This window comes from Typopeltis vanoorti, chromosome 23 (genome assembly GCF_054136105.1).
Source record: "Typopeltis vanoorti isolate ZY-2024b chromosome 23, IOZ_Tvanoo_1.0, whole genome shotgun sequence".
Classification (NCBI taxonomy): Eukaryota; Metazoa; Arthropoda; class Arachnida; order Uropygi; family Thelyphonidae; genus Typopeltis; species Typopeltis vanoorti.
The window spans coordinates 14,387,386-14,404,911 of record NC_143571.1 but is presented as its reverse complement, the minus strand read 5'-3'; the positions used below and the strand labels follow the sequence as shown (position 1 = coordinate 14,404,911).

Sequence of the window (17,526 nt, the reverse complement as noted above, 5' to 3'; positions counted from 1 at the left end):
TTTTCAATAGTTGCATCCTACCAGCATTGACTTATGGCAGTGAAACATGGAACACAACTTTAAAAGAAGAACAATTCTTAATAACAACTCAACGTGCAATAGAAAGAAGAATATGCAATATAAATAAAATAAACCACATAAGACACACAGAAATCAGGAAGAAGGAAATCTGGACTCAAAGATGTAATAAAAGCAATCTACAACAGCAAAAATAGATGGGTAGGACATCTCGCTAGAATGAGAGACAACAGATGGACAGTCAGAGTAACAAATTGGTATTATTATTATTATACGGACACCTCTATGAAGTCTGAAAACATCGTGAGAGCCCCATTCTATCCACACAATCTATCATACCTCTCCTTGAACCCATTAACAGAAAAAAAACTCACAACTGACTGTGGTATCCCATTCCACTCATTCACTACTCTGCAAAAATCTAGTTCTCGCACCCCTGCTGACTACACCTTTATTCAACTTACAGGGATGACCCCTTGTTCTGTCCCTCCAGCCAAATGTTGAAACATTTCCCCTGCATCTATCCTATAAAATACTTTAAGCAATTTAAATGTTTCTATCATATCACATATTTTTTCCCTATCAACCAACTTCTGCAATCCACACATCTTCAGTCTATCCTCATAGGGCACATTTCACAGGCCACTCACCATCTTGGTCATTCGCCTCTGAATCCTCTCCATCCAAGAAACCCAGGGGAGCACAGTAATCCAGATGTGAGTGTATCAAGACCTTATAAAGAGGAATAACTTCCGTATCTCTACATGTTAATATGTTCTTCAATAGCCAAGTAATCTTAGGGACTACTTGAGCAATATGTCCTCTAAACTTTAACTCTGTGTTTGCCACCATCTCTAAATCTCTAGTTTCATTTATTTCCTGGAGTACAGTGCCATCAATGTGATACACAGCTTGTAATCTATAATGAAGTATCCCAAAATGCATAACTTGACATTTTTTGACATTAAACTGATACCCATTAACTTTTGCCCATACTGACAGTCTATTTAAATCTTCCCGCAAGCTCTCCACATCGTCTTGATTAACTATTACTCTACTTAATTTCACATCATCAGCAAACAACTGAATATTTCCTTTCAGGTCATTTCCTATATCATTTATGCATAAATTAAACAGCAATGGTCCAACGCTGAACCTTGTGGCACACCACTAGTCACCTCGATTTTCGCCTCGATTCTGCCACTTATACCACTTTTTGATATCCTTAGTCCCCTCCATCACATGTTGCCTTTAGTAATTATCCAGTCAACCAGTGTCGTATCCATCCCCATTTGTTCTAATTTGTGTAACAGTGTTCCATGTGGTATTCTGTCAAATGCCTTTGCAAAATCCAGCAAAATCATTATGTAGCCATTTCCTTTATCCAACTCAGCAGTTACTCTATTATAAAAAGTTAGTAAATTACTAAGGCATAACCGACCTTTCACAAAGCCATGTTGACCACTCAATACAGTATCATATTTTTATCTACCCATTCTTGAATTCTCTTTTTTACCAATTTTTCTAATACTTTTGATACTGATATTCGAGAGAGAGATACCAAAAGGAAACCTGGAAGACCAGCCTTAAGGTGGGAAGACCCAATGATTAAGAAAGTTGGAAGAAAATGGAGAAGAAAGGCCCAAAACAGGAATAGCTGGATTCTTTACGACCTGCAGTCATGGAGAAATCCTGACTGAAATCACAGGTCCATCAAGGTATTGTAATAAAAAGTATGTAAATTTTGTTTTCTAACAAAATACAAAATATAATTGTGTATAAACTGATTTTCAGAAAATTAGTGAGAAAACGAATTTCTCTTTTAAGAGACATAACTACACTTAACTGGGTTTCAATCTTACAGTTCCCTATTATCAAACTTGATTGCAAATGCTCATCAGATAAGGCTGACTGATCTGCAATGAGAGGATATATTTCATCTTAGAAAATGTCTTTTCAGAGCTACTGAATACGAATATAATTGTGTATATACTGGAACATATAAACAAATATGTTCCAGTATTAACTAAAAAAAAATATGTGGCATTCACAACACTATCAAGTTAACGCTGTGAGCATAGCAGCATTGGTAGCAACAGGAGTGCAATATACTGCCACAACTATACATGTGGCATGAAAGAAACCATAGACAACATGCAATGATGGGTATGGTTGTAGAATCACATTAACACTACTTCATGAATAATGAAACAGTAATTTCATGATTCTGTCACAAGATTCATTTAAGAGCCACTATTAGGTTGCATGGCATAGAATAAAAGGCAGTGGGCTAGATCAGACCTTCGGGCCATAGTTCGTCAACCCTTGATGTGCACTACATGGCCCATTGTGGGTCATGTGGTGCAGATAATTCAGATAATTTATCATCCACACTAAACTATTTACTGCCCTCTAATAGTATTTCTTGCTGTTAATGGCATGTGTTCTCTGACCAGTTACCTATATATTGAATAAAGAACTCTGCTACCTCTGTATGAAGTTAGCTAACACCCTCAATTAAAAAAGTCCACATCAAGATTACTCTCATCATGATGAAAATCGAAATGCAGTCTTTTCCAATTGAAGGGTTCGATGTCCCATCATTCTTCCAATTGTATTAGGAGGAGTTTAATATTAATTAATATTAAGTGCCTTTGTAGCATATTAATATTTTATATGATAGATATTCAAATATGATGCACAGTTAATAAAAAAATGGGTATTGCACTATTTTAAAAAAATAATCAAAATCTTACAAGTCTTGGCATGGGATCTGGTGCATCAAAACCTTCCATCGAATATGCTTCTTTAGTAGTAGTAACATAATTTGTCGGTGAGGGTGCACGGAATACTACCTCGGCAACCTTTTCACTGTGAAAAATACAGAGTAATAGCATGTAATTATGTTTTTAAAGCAAATTATTATAATACTTAACAAAACATTACTGTATAATGAAGATTATTTTAACCATAAAAACAGAGCAGATCTATTGCACTTCTTAGTGCCTATAGACAGCTTAATGAATCAGTGTACCTTTAGGGGTACTCCAGTTTTACACACTTTATTGCAAACTGTATGTCATGCAGTTCAGCAGTAGAGCTGCTACACCCAGTAGGATCTGATTAGATATTAAACTGTCCATGAAGATAGTTGCAGACCACAAAAATCCTGAATTTGAACTGTCCGTGTAGACTAGTAGAAAATCAGAAGATTCTGCTCTGTGTGTTTTAAAGAGCTGCTGTTGGAAAAATGGAGGGTGAGATGAGTGCACATAGAGCAACTGAATGGTGGGATTCTGTCATGCCAAGGTGGAAAGCTGTTTTGTGGCATTTGCAGTATTGTCTACTGTGATGTCCAGAGCTTGTGGTAATTCTTTAATATGTAGACCAATCGGAGTATATGGTAGTCTGTGTAATATACAAGTTTTTCCATCATGGAAAAAATTACTTGTCCAAAAAAATAAATAAATAAAATAATAATAATAATGGTCTGGCAGGGATTCGATTTTGATAGTATATTGCAAAGAGAGCTGCTAGTGTTTAAGCAACACTGATGGTTCATTCCCTTCAACATAAAGACCAGGAATAGGTGATATCTGCAATACTAATGATTCAGTTTCAGTTCTGATTATTATCTTGTGGTAGATAGAATACAGTCATCAGTTGTTTCTAGCAGAGGCAGAGACTTGTGACTCATTATCTAATATTGATTGCATAAGTGTACATAAAATGAAATAAAGAAACTAGTAACTAGTTTGCACCCCAAGAAGTAGAAGACAGAGCGTAAAAGATGTTTGATGCTTTTCAGCACTTAATCCTCAGCTAATGTATGTGAGATAAAAATGTTTATTTATTTTTTGAATACAAATTCCAAGAACATTGCCTCTATTGCAACTGAGATTGTTGTTTGTTCTAGTCTTAGTTCTGGATCAAGACTGGATCAGTCTCAGTCAGTTCTGGGTCACAAAAACAGTCTTTTTTTATTGAAAACTTAAAATTGTTGGCAAATGATGAGGTAAAAAGATAATTGAGGACCTGCTGCAAGTCTTTCCATGATCCTCATATTACATGAATGACAAAAAGATGATAAAGTCATTAGTGTGGAGGACTTACATTAGGGGAGGAAGTTGTTTTCTTAATGATTTAACTTTGGCAGGACACATTGACAGCAAACTTTGGGATTCTTTCCAGAGCTGAGAGAGAGAGAGAATTCCGCTCAATCTGGAAGATTCTATATGATAAAAAGTTCTTAATTATTAGGAGAAAGGCTCACTCTAAGACCAAAGTTGTGTAGGTCTTTTGGATACCTTAATCTCTAGTTGTGTCATATGCTTTTTTCAAATCAAAGAAAGCCAATTCTAGGTGTTCATTTTTTAGTTCGACTAATACAACTGGAAACATCCAATTGTGTTAGATGAGCTTATAAACAAATGGAATATCTTGATATCTTCTTCCTCGTATGCCTTATCTCATCTATTTGGGGTTGGCCTTTTACATGATGTGCTCGATCCCAACTGACTTGTCACAGAGGCTGACATTGGGGGGGGGGGATATTTATGTCTGTAGAAATGTGTGTTCATGGGGCCAGTTTGCTTGTTCTGAGTGACAAAAAAAACCTCTGCCTCCGTATGAGACCTGCTAACTCACCTTTAGTTGAAAGAGATCAAATTAAAGTTACATCATGGATGGGAATTGAACCCAGGTCTTTCTGACCAGAAGGCTTTGTCTATACCAACTGTGCCACATTATGTCTTATATTCTGAAGAGCAGTAATAATTCCTGGAAGGAATTATTACTGCTCTTCAGAATATAAAAGAAGACAGTTAATTTTTTTTTTTTTTTTTTTTTTTTTCAGGATTATACTCGTGACTGGTCAGAGCTACTGGTGATAATTTGTTGGAATGGTTGAATCCTTACCTGGCTTTGGAAGGAAAATAATAACCAAACTTTACCATACATCTGGAAATTCATTCTCACAAAGGATTCAGATTTAGAGGCAGAACAGTTGCCCATGGAAGATGGAAACAGATGTCTGATAATCTGATAATAGACATTATTAACAGCGCTTGTTCAACATTGAAGCAAGATTAAGCATAAGTAGGTAGCTTTCAGTTCATGCTTCAGTGTTGTTTTCAGTTTTATCCATTCAAAGGCTACAAACTTTTGTAGCATTTGATGTTTTTCTGCTTTGCTTTTTTCAGAACTAGGACTTCAGGGAAAAAAGATGTTGCCAATGTTTTCTTGAGAGCATTAGCAATTTGCTTTTGGGTCAGCATCTGTTGAGCTTTAGGACTGAGAAGATGGGTGATCCTGTCAACAATTTTCCTCCTAATTAGTCTATTACTTGTCAGCACTTCAATATTGTTGTCTTTAACATTTCAGTCTTCTGACTGAATCAATCCACCTAGACCTTGATCTTCCTCTGGATCTTTTTTTTTTTTTTTTTCTCATGGCACCTTAGATTAACTCTACTGACACATTCTTGAGTGCAAACAATATTGTGTTCCTTCCTAATATTTTCATATTTATGATTCTGCCATTGATGCCATCTGTTCAAGCCTCATACTTTTTTTTTCAGAATTCTGATATATGTGATCACCAGTCATATTCAGCTTTATTTCTAACCCAATTCTCAGATCCATAAGTTAAAATTGGTTTCAAAACTGTCTTGTATGCAATAATTTAGTGTTTAGACTAATTTCTATTCCATATAAATTTATTAAGTTGACTTCCTACCACACCAGCTTTGATAATTCTGCTGTCTTTGTCCATATTTAATTTTCAATATTCACTAAAAGCTGTGCCTAACTGAAGTTTTTTTGTTTGGCCTATTTTCATAATTTTGGTCTTTTATTGCTGATTTTCATTCCAAATTGGTTACAGTTATATTACATTGTTATATTCTCATGATTTCCAACTATTTGTCATAAAGTGAAATCTGATCTTGACAACCTTCTATTTGGCCTGAACCTAACTTGTTCTTCTCCAAGTTTCTTTTCAACAATTTCTCTCAGCTGCTTCTTAATTATGCCTGCATAAATCTTACTTGAAATGCTTAGCAGAGAAATTCCTTTGTAATTCCCATATTCAGCTTTATTGTTTGTGTGAAATTAAGTTCTACTACACCATAAACACCTCTATTCTCCTATCAGTCAATGTCACATCTGGAACTGCAATATCTCCACCTGCATGGTACAACCTTTCAAAATGATCATTTAGTAAAGAAGTATTTTGTTTGCTTCTATTACTTCCCTACCATCAGTGCTCATAAATTTATTTTCATAGTCATTCTTCCTTTTACTTGCCTCATAGCAAAAAAAAAAAAACTCTTTGAGATTTCTTTTGGCCTCATCAGCTAGCTTTCTCTCATAATTCTGACATTCCTCACCACACGTGTCATCTTTCTTGCCCGGCCTTGCATTGCACCTGGACTTGCTGATCCCTTTTTTTTATTTATATTCCCTCTACAACTTTTTATGTAACTTCTGCTTAATGATGCTATTCATCTATCTTCTACTTGATTTATCCTCCTAACTCTGGGTATACTGTTTGATACTGCATTCTTCAAATACCCCTTGGCCATCTCCCATGCACTGCTAACATTTCTAGTCCTTCCAACTTCTTATGCCATGGCACTGGTCTAAGCTGACTCCTCAGTTTGTTATAATCTGCTTTTTAATTCTTCATATATATCCCTTCTTAACAGAAAATTCTATATATCTGGCAATCTCTCAAGTCAAGATCAATAATCACCTTCCTCAAGTGAGGGCGATGTGGCTACATTGGTTACTGCCGAGATCTGATCTGATGCTATGATGAGATCCAGCACTCTCAAATCCAGTCCTTTCCATTACATGTTATCACAGGTAATTGTCTCTTATCAGCTGTATTGTATTTTTGTTGGTTAGTAGTTGGAAGGGGATCAATCGTTTGATGCTGTTGGCACACTCTCCCTCGATGAGTCTTTGGACTCCCTGGAGGTGTCAAATAATAATAATAATAATATAGCAGTTGTTATAGCAAGTGAGTCTGTTATAATGATTTGCTATAGTGAAAGTGTTGTGGATACTGTTAAAAGTGTATGGATTCTGAAAGGGATACAAAGGTACAGTGAAAAAGAAAATGAGAGACGACTTCTTTTCGCATTGATAGTGAGTGGAATGTATTGTCAGAGAGGTTGTAAGTTCATGACATGTGAAATTAATTTAGTGTGGTGTGACAGATATTACTGTAATTAGTTGTGGATCTCCTGGGATGAGTCTTCTAACTGCATGGAGGTCAGTCCAGTTGCAATAATAATAATAAATAAAGTCACTCATATCTGCCAATGAAAATTTCTACTGAAAGATTAAATAACACAGAAATTAACTAATAGGGACTGCCCTATCTCACTTATTTAAAAAATAACCAAATAACAAAAATAGCTTCTTAGCTTTTACAGAAAGTTAAGAAGCTATTACACAAAGCAGTTTTACTGAAACAGTTTGAATCTGTTTCAGATTGTTATATCAATGTTTCTATATGATTCTATAGGATAGATTATATATGATATAATCTATCCTTTCTTACCTAAAACCTTATACAATCAAAATCCTACCGGCTGCTCTATTGTTATATATTTACCTTTCGTTATTTATTCTTTCTTCTCTTACTTTAATCTTATTCTTATATCTAGGATTGTTTCCTCTTCGGATACTGGCAAATTTATATTTTGCTGCGCCAGCCAGTATCCTATAGTAGAAAAGATCCTTACTCAGGGAGACAATACTAGATTCTTAGCTTTCTTACACAATGTCTTATTTAAACTGCCGTATAGATTCAGATTATTGCAGTCGTGACCTAAATCTATTATTATATTCACTCTCTAAATCCTTCCCGCCAAAATATGTTCTATTTTTATAAGTGGTAAGTTGGAATCGTAATCAGGCATGACTCAGGTTCAGGTAAATATGACATGTTTATTGAAATATCTAAAACACAATACAAAATTCATACACTCAATTATGCTCAATACTAAATAAAACTCGAATTAAGAGGTTAACACTTTCTAAATTAATTAAATCTTATAAAGCATGCTAAACACAGTAACTGCATATTGGGATAGATAGCAAATGATATGAAGTTAAGCTAAATACCTTTCAGTAGTATTACTCGCAAGAGAGAACTAACAAACATTCTAACGTTACTGAGATACTAAATTCTACTATTCTTATCGCATCAAGTTAATCCTATCACATACAAAATTACAAAAGATCTCTTCCAAACAATTCTTCTTACTCTCAAAGGAGGTTAACTTTCTAACTAGAGACTGTCCACAGAGTTCTTTAGAATACAGTTCTTAATTTCACATTTGTAAACAATCTTCTCTCTTCTAATGAACTTTCACACAAAATTAGAGTAATTGCACCTTACCGAGCTTTTTACGCATCATTCTGCACCACGTGTATGTCTGGATACTTCTCATCTATTGGCTGTCCATACGCCAACGTAGGGGTTATGCTATCTTCATTCCTTCTGCCAAAAACAGACTCAAATCTTTGCATTTCAGGAACAACTCGATGGGACTTTTCAGTGACGGCTTAATTCTGCTAGGACTGGAATCTTTACCTTCAGCTTTGCATAGAATCCTACTTCATTTTAAGAATCACCCCCCCTTACGCGAAACTGCCCGCTAACTTCCGAACCACCAAAACAGGAAAACGTTACGACCAGCGAGAGTTCCGATACGGACTCAACCCCTTATATTCTTCTATAGAGTGCCCTCTTTTCTCAGTCACCTTTTTGCACATGGCCCTTATCTTTTCACCCCTTTGGGTTCATCCTTCGCTTTTATGATGCTGTTATACTTGGATTCACAGAATACCTTGCAACGTAATTTTTCCGAGTAAGCTATAGCCGCTAGCGTTACGCTGTACACATGTAGCTTTATGCCTTCCAGGAATTATTACTTAGCAACTTTTTAGATGCCTCACAGTAAATTTTACATAGCTTAAGTGAGACTTAAGTTTAAATCAGATTATCTCTCTTTTTAGATATACTTAAAATGAAATCTTAATATAATCACATCAGCTTAAATATAAGGCACTTGAAATAAAGAATACAAATTTTACATAAAGTGAAGAAGTTTCACTTTTAATTACAGCTGATGTGCAGGTATTTCTCTTTGTCAGCAAGTTTTATATGTTAGATTCCAAATGAATGATTTCTTTCCAAGATTCCTTCATTTAGGATCTAACAAGATAAATATACAAACAAAGTAACAAACTTGTTTTTTTTTTCCTATACAAATAAATAGAGCAAAAAAAAAAAAAAATTACCATAATTCTTGTTGAAGGAATTTCTCCATAAGCATTTCACGCTTTCCTAAAAAATAATTATAAATACTTTATAATAATTAAACAGACATTATTTACAAATGGCAGTTAATAATAATCAAATGTAAAAAAAATACTAAAAATAAAACAGTTCATAAACTAAAAACCACAGATGTAATAACTTTACTTTGCTCAACACATTTCCATGATATGATTTGCCATGCCCTCTTTGTACCAGCTTCCTTTCTGATTGCATGTCCTGGTAGATGGCTTCCTCTCCTCAGATTTCCTCACCAATTATGAAGACTCTCTTGATTTTTCCCTACATCCTTCCACAGAAATGATGTTCTCCCACTTACCTCAAATCTTATCCATTGTTTTGGTAATGACAGTACACTACATTCCGCTTCTTTTGACAAACCTGCTACTTCTTATAGGCAGAATCATTTGATGCTTCAAGATCTTCCACAGCCAATGCCTTAAACTCTGATCTCCTTGCTATTCACCAATAGAGTGAGGAAAATCTTGTGAACTTCAGTGCCACCAAAAAACAATTATTCATTTCTCACACCCGCGATGAGTCTTCGGACTCCTTGGAGGTATCAGGAATAATAATAATAATAATAAAAAAGATCTCAAATCATAATCTACAAGAAATTCTATTACTAAATTATTATTAAAATGAATTCTAGGGTACTCATATATAGGAAGAGTAGCTCTTTCTATAATATATGGCAGCATATGCATCTGAAAGGGTTATGTGCTGTATTATGAAATACTGAAGCAATCTGATGGGAAGTCAGCAGCCTTTATATACAAGTAGCCTAGTCATAAAGAAAGACACCTCACGTGAAAAATTTTTTTGGTCATGCTTGGGTAAAGAATTAAAATAAAATAGAATTTGTCTCAAGTCTTTTTGTCAATTTCTTGTCACCTGAATTCACTTCACTCTTCCTTTACTTTTGATAATACCCAGAAATCTCCAAACAAAATTAGATTTCTCTTTTTTACTGACTTTCACCTTGAAAGTCAGCCCAAGAAAAGAAAAATGAGTTACAGTAGAAAAGGAAAGAAATATTAGATACAATGTTTGGTTTAGAATAAAAATCTAAATGAGCAGAAACTGAGAGATTTAGGAAAAATGACTGTGAGTGAATATGGATTTTATGATGGACAATGTGGCTAAAAATTAAAATTCTGCAGAGATAAGCTTCAACAACAAATATATTTGATTATGAAAATGAGCACAAAATGAGAGAGAGTAGAGTGCTTGGTGAGAAAGGTAGTGGAGAACTTGAGGAGGATGAAAGAAGAGATTATTATTATTATTTTCTTCTTCTTATTATTATTATTATGGGTATCTCCATGGAGTCAGTAGACTCATCGCAGGAGACCCAAACTAGCAAAACAATATCTGTCATATCTCTTCTTGAATTCATTTACAGACGAAGTGCTCAAAACTAAGTCAAGCAATGAATTCCACTCATTCACCACCCTCCGGGAAAAATAATCTTGTTCTCACACCCTCGTTAACCACACTCTTCTTTAATTTCCAAGGATGACCTCTTGTTCTTCCATCACTATCACACAGCTGAAACATTTCCCCTGCATCAATCCTATAAAAACCTTTCAGTAATTTAAATGTTTTTATCATATCCCCTCTTCTCCGCCTATCAACCAACCTCTGCAATCCACAAGCTCTCAATCGATCAATGTAGGGAGCATATTTTACATCACTCACCAACTTAGTCACTCTTCTCTGAACCCTCTCCACAGCCTCCTCATCTCCAAGGAATCCAGACAGTAATCCAAATGTGGAAGTATCAATGCTTTATAAAGGAGAATAATAACCTCTTTATCTCTGGATGTCGGTGTGTTCCTCAACAACCAAATAATCCTATGTGCAATCTTGGATACCTTAGCAATGTGTCCCCTGAACTTCATCTCCCTATCTACCAACATCCCTAAGTCCCTAGCCTCATCAATCTCTTGGAGTACTGTTCCATCAATGTAGTACACAGCTGGTAATCTTTTAATCCCAAAATGCATGACTTTACACTTTTCCACATTGAACTGACATCCATTATCTTTTGCCCATTCTACCAGCTTATTTAAATCATCCTGCAAACTTTCAACATCAGCTTGATTTTTTATTGCACTACCCAACTTTGCATCATCAGCAAACAACTGAATATCTCCCTTTAAGCCATTTCCTATATCATTTATATACAAATTAAACAAGAATGGCCCAAGCACAGAGCCATGAGGCACACCACTGGTCACCTGCCTCATTCTGGACTCGGCTCCTCCATACACCATACACCACCTTCTGGTATCTCTCCCTGAGCCATTCTCCTATCCATATCACCAATTTAATATCCATTCCCATCTGCTCCAAAATTTGCATAACAGTATTCCATGGGGTATCCTGTCAAAAGCCTTAGCAAAATCTGGAAGTACCACTGTGTAGCCAGTTCCTTTGTCCAACTCAGATGCCATTCTATTATGAAAAGTTAATAGATTGCTAAGGCAGGATCTACCTTTAACAAAACCATGATGGCCTCTATAGAGTATCATATCCTGATCCACCCATTCTTGAATTTTGTCTTTAACCAACTTTTCCAATACTTTTACCACTACTCCTGAGATGGTGATTGGTCTGTAATTAACTACCGCAGTTTTAGAGCTACCCTTATGCAAAGGAACCACTTTGCCTAACTTCCACTTCCTAGGGACCATACCAGAGTTCAAACTTAAAGATTAGAAAGGAGGTTAATGATATAATCACGTAATCACAAGAAAGATATTTATTTAACCAAATATTTCGGTCTGGAAATAGCAGACCATCGTCGGTGGTATTACAAGAACAGTTTAAAAAATATACAAGCTAGAATACTAACAATAGATCGTTGAAGATCTATTGTTAGTATTCTAGCTTGTATATTTTTTAAACTGTTCTTGTAATACCACCGACGATGGTCTGCTATTTCCAGACCGAAATATTTGGTTAAATAAATATCTTTCTTGTGATTACGTGATTATATCATTCAGTCTTATGTCGCAAGTATCCTTAAAACAACAGAAAGGAGGTTAGTTGATGTGAATAGAAATAAGGAAGAGAGAAGAATGTGAAAGAAAGAAAGGACTAAGTGTGAGAAGAACAGAGAGAAGAAAAGTAATAAATAGAAGTGCAAGGCAGGTGAGAAAGTAGTAGACTAAGAGAATGAGTGGATGTGTGAAGAAGAAGAAGGCATAAGAGTTTATAAGAGGAGAGAATAAGGAATGCTGTTTGGAGATTCTGTGATTTCAGGTGTTGCAACAGAATATTAGAAGAAAGGAAGAATAAAGTTTAATATTTCATTAAAGTTTATTACTGTGCTCATCATGTTATTTTCATTGTTTGAGAATAAAGAGTGCAATTTTAGTGTGGATCAGATGATGGTACTTTTGAGTCACAACCAGTACCATCATCTGATGCTACTGGTTGTGAATCAACAAAGAATTTGAGAGTAATATTAAAGATTGTGCAACGAAGAGTATGAGTGAGTGGTGTGTTGCATCAACATGATACTTGAGAGATGAGAGACAGGATATGGTAATGAATAATACCATTATATAAAGAGAGGTTTAAATATATAGATATCTTGGAATGCATCTGATGATAGAAGATTGGTTGCATTCAACCAATCTTCTATCATCAGATGATGATGATAGAAGATTGGTTGCATTTAAGGATAGGGGGTATATATCATTTGCAGAGGTTGCCATTCTCTGAGTACGTGTGAATGCCGAGTCAGGGAAACTAGAAACTAGCACCATCCTGTGTAAGAAAATGTAGCTTGGATAACAGGAGGTTATGTAATAATCACCAAGTGCGGTGGAGACTAGGAGGACAATAAAGGCATAAAGGAAAATAGAGAGGAAAAGCAGAATGGTAGAGTGTTACCTATGACAGCAGTCAAGTTGTACCCACTCAGAGTGGAGAACCCAGGAGGGAGATGGTGCCACTGACTTTGATAGCATATGTGTGAAGCAGAGGTTCACAATGCAGAATATTTAGTGGGGTGATGCTATCATTTGGGAAATGTTAAAGGTGATGAATATCATATGGTTATGCAACTGAGATAACTAGAGCAAAGCAAAAAATTATTATGAGAGATTATGAAATTCTTGATGAACAATTATCTCAGATAACATGTGGTAGAGAAAACATGATGATCATCAGTATTCAACTTGGTTATATTGGACCTCCATAGCCTCAGTATAGACGAAATCCTTTGGTAAGAAAGACCCAAGAGTCATCTATACTGACCAAAGTGCAATTCCCATTTATGATACAAGAAACTTTATCAGTTTTTTTTTTGATCAAAGGTGAGTTAGTCAGTCTCATATCTAGGTAAAAGTTTTGTCCTCCCAGAAATGTGGTTGTTTCATCCCTTCAGCCAGGCAAACTGGTCTGTGACCACAGATATCTGGCCTTCTATGTCACTGGCCTGTGACAAAGAACACTTTGGGGAATAATGGTATCCGGCACTAATGCAAGAATAATGGTATCCCTGTCTAGGAAGTAGTAACTTATGACCAATACCTCATCTCTGATCCAAATGCCAATACTGGTATCCTGGATACCCCATACTTCTATACACTAACAACAACTTGGTTACAGAATATATCCCCACCCCTCCCTCCAATTACAGAGGGAGCAATCATATTTTTAACTTGAGAGAATGAGCAGGCATGTAGAAATTTTTAAAGAAGAAATAGGAATATAACAAGTCTGGTACCACAAGGCTCAGCACTGTAATCATTACTGCTTATTCTTTATAGTAATGATACTGTGAGTAGATTGCACTGAGGGGAGGCAAGATCTGTAGTTGCTTGCAGATAAAAAAAAAGTTGGGAGAGTTTTATCAGAAATGGTGTTGCTGTAGCAACTCTTCAAAGGGGTTTGTAAAGCTGGAAAATTGGGCAAATGAGTGGGAATAACCGGTTAATGAGACCAAGTGCAAGGTTTTAAACTTTAGGATTCAATGATGGAACATTGTATATTTTACCGATGAGACTATATATGCAAGCAGTGCAGGAATAAGAGATCATGTGATAATAGTCAATGGAGAGTTCAGGGATCATGTTATAAGACTGGTGAGGACCATCTCCTGAATTGCTGCAATGGTAAGGATGCTGATCAGCATGATAAGGATGGGTTCTCATTGATGAGACCCTTGATCTGATCAAGGGCATTTACAATGGGCTACTGTGTTCATATCTGATCACCTGGATTTCAAGACATGAAGTTTAGGCAGATAACAAAAATAATATTATGTTTTGGAATGTCAACTAGATGACAGATCAAGGAAACATAATCTATAGGGCTTAGTAGACAAAGGATTTGTTGATATGATTGAGACATAAAAGCTGTTGAAAGGTATTTATCTTTCAAAGGGTAGTTGTTAGTCTTTTACCTGAATATACTCTATATTCTTCTGTGTAAATTGCATTTGCTTTCAGGCAGAACAACTGTCACCATCTTGTGGGCATAAGCCATAATACTCGCATTATTGTCTATATTAGTGTGAACTCTATGTCAGATGCAATGATTTTGGATAGATGTGGGGGTTAAAAACTCCCACTTTCCAGGAGGGAAAACTCTACTTGGCTATGCCAGAGATGGACTAACTTGGAAATGATCAAAGAAAGGCTTAGAAAAGTTGCTCCTTTAGTTGGTGGCTAGAATCAAATTTATAACAATCTTTCTTTGGACAGGTAATTTGCATCCATAGAAATGAATGTAAATAATGTTTGCATCCATTTCTGTGGAAATGGATGCAACCACCATTTCCACAGAGCTACATAGAAACCCAATTATAATAATTAATAATTTTACTGAACAATAATGTGAAGTGATATAGTTAGCACTACCTTAGAAATATACAAATAACAGTGAACAGATTAAAACCTTAACATATTGGATATTATCCTGACAAGAAATTATACATCTGATTTCTCTGTAGTTTCATGTTCACTAGTTTGAACATGAAATTATTTATAATTGTTTATATTTAAGCAGCAGAATATCTTTAGGAAAACTTATGAAGTGTGCGAATCTCTATATACAAAAAATGAATCACTTTGTGAAGAGCCTAATCTGCAGATATTTTATTATCATATGAATAAAAGCAAGAACATAAATTTTGTGTATAATATACTAATCAACCCAGCTTTTAAAAAAATTGTTTACATAATAGAAAGATTCTTATAATTAGAAACATGGAGATTATTTTCCCATTATATGAGATCTTATTAACCAAACTTGGAGTGTTGTACACAGATTTGATCACTAGGTTGGTTTTCAGAGTGATTAGGAATTCTTTAGAAAGAAATCTTTAGAATTTTTTTTAGAAAGGTATAGAGGTTAATTAATACTTTTGATTAATACTGTGGACTTGACTGCAATATCAGAGCTATGGAATGTTATTTATGAAAATAGAATAGCAAATGCAATCTTCAGGAGGAGGAGAAGAAGTAATATAACAGAGATATATATGTAAAAGAATTGAGAGGAGAGGAAAGATATAATAGAATACAAATATGTTTTTTTATGTGGCTGTCTGCTCATAAAAGGCTGTAAACATATAGTACATTAATTAATTTATTTTTATATCTTGTTATTTAGTTATTTTTTACATAATCTTGAAATCTTGCTCTAGAGACCATGTTTGGTCTCTAGAGCAGGAAGTTTTCCTAGAAAAGTTCCTATTCTAGAGTGAACTTTTCTAGGCCACTTCATGCATCCAGTAAGCAGGCTGGGGCAATGTTCTCACAATGGATCATACAATTCACATCTCACATAAGATATTCACAAACATTCATGCTGAGTGGGATTCGAACCCACAGCCTGTTGGATGGGGAGTGGGTACTGTAACCAATCAAACAAACCGACCAGCATTAGTAAGGGGATTTTAGCAGATTAATATTGAGCAAATTATTCACGGAGTTAAAGGAGAGGGAGCAAGAGGAAAGTCTAGAAAGTATGGAAGGAATGATGAACAAAGGAATAAAAAAGTAGACTATGTGGGTGGTCTGAAAAGTTCTCGGCCTAACAGTGAAAAAGTGAATTTATAATTTAAACATTATTTTTATTTTTCAACATAATCTCCCTTAAGACTAATACATTTATTCCAGCCATGTTCCAGCACCATTATTCCATCCTTGTAGTGGTTCTCAGTAAGCTCTGCAAAATACCCCTCTACAGCTGCAATCACCTCTTGATTAGAAGAAAAACGCTGACCAGTGAGGAAGAGTTTTAGTTTTGGGAAGAGATGAAAGTCAGAGGGAGCCAAATCTGGGGAATAAGGTGCATGTTGCAACAATTCATAGTGCAAATTCCTTAATTTTCCCATTGTCAAAACACCTTTGTGGGGAGGTGCATTGTCCTGATGAAGGATGATTTTTTCTTTTGCAAACCGGGTCTTTTCTCACCAATTTTTTCATCTAGTCTGGTTAAAAGATCAGAATAATATTTCCCAGTTATTGTTTTATGCTTTTTAAGATAATTAATAAACAAAATACGTTTAGCATCCCAAAACACCGATGCCATGACCTTGTCTTCTTTGGCACTGAACAACCAATTTCTGTCCACTGTTTTGCCTGCTGTTTGGATTCTGGTGTATACTGGTGAATCCAAGTCTCATTCATAGTAATAAATCAATGCACAAAATCAGTTTTATTCTTGTTAAAATGCACAAGTACTGTTCACAGATTTTCATGCGAGTGCTTCTTGATCATCACAGCACCCATCTTATGCAAAGCTTTTTCATTTGCAATTCTTCATGCAAAATATATCCTGCACATTCTTTTGAACAAAGGAATAAAAGTTCATATAGTCTCAGCAACTTCACGCACTTTGACTCACCAGTCATCCAATACCATATTGTGCACTTGATCAATGATTTCTGGTGTTATTACACGTTTTGGACATCCTTCATATGGATAATCTTCAAGGCTGGTATGGCTATGTTTAAACTCGGCAGCCCACTTCTTAATTGTCGAAAACAAAGGAGAAGAATGCCCATAAACTTTTATGAACTTTGAATGAATTTCATTTGGTGTTAAACCTCCTTTTACAAAGAATTTTATAACCACACGATACTCAATTTTATCCATTTCAAGGGATACAGACAACACTTTGGTTTCT

At 35.3% G+C, this 17,526-nt stretch overlaps 1 long non-coding RNA gene across 1 annotated transcript in view; it reads right to left on the bottom strand.

Annotated features, from left to right (window-relative positions):
* LOC150093638 (uncharacterized) overlaps positions 1-9,369 on the bottom strand; it is a 50,261-nt gene extending 40,892 nt beyond the window's left edge. The window contains exons 1-2 of the long non-coding RNA XR_016550298.1: positions 9,336-9,369; positions 2,775-2,889 (exon numbers count right to left, since the gene is read on the bottom strand). This is a non-coding gene — a long non-coding RNA (uncharacterized LOC150093638). The remainder of the gene's footprint in view (positions 1-2,774; positions 2,890-9,335) is intronic.
* Between the last annotated feature and the right edge of the window lie 8,157 nt (positions 9,370-17,526).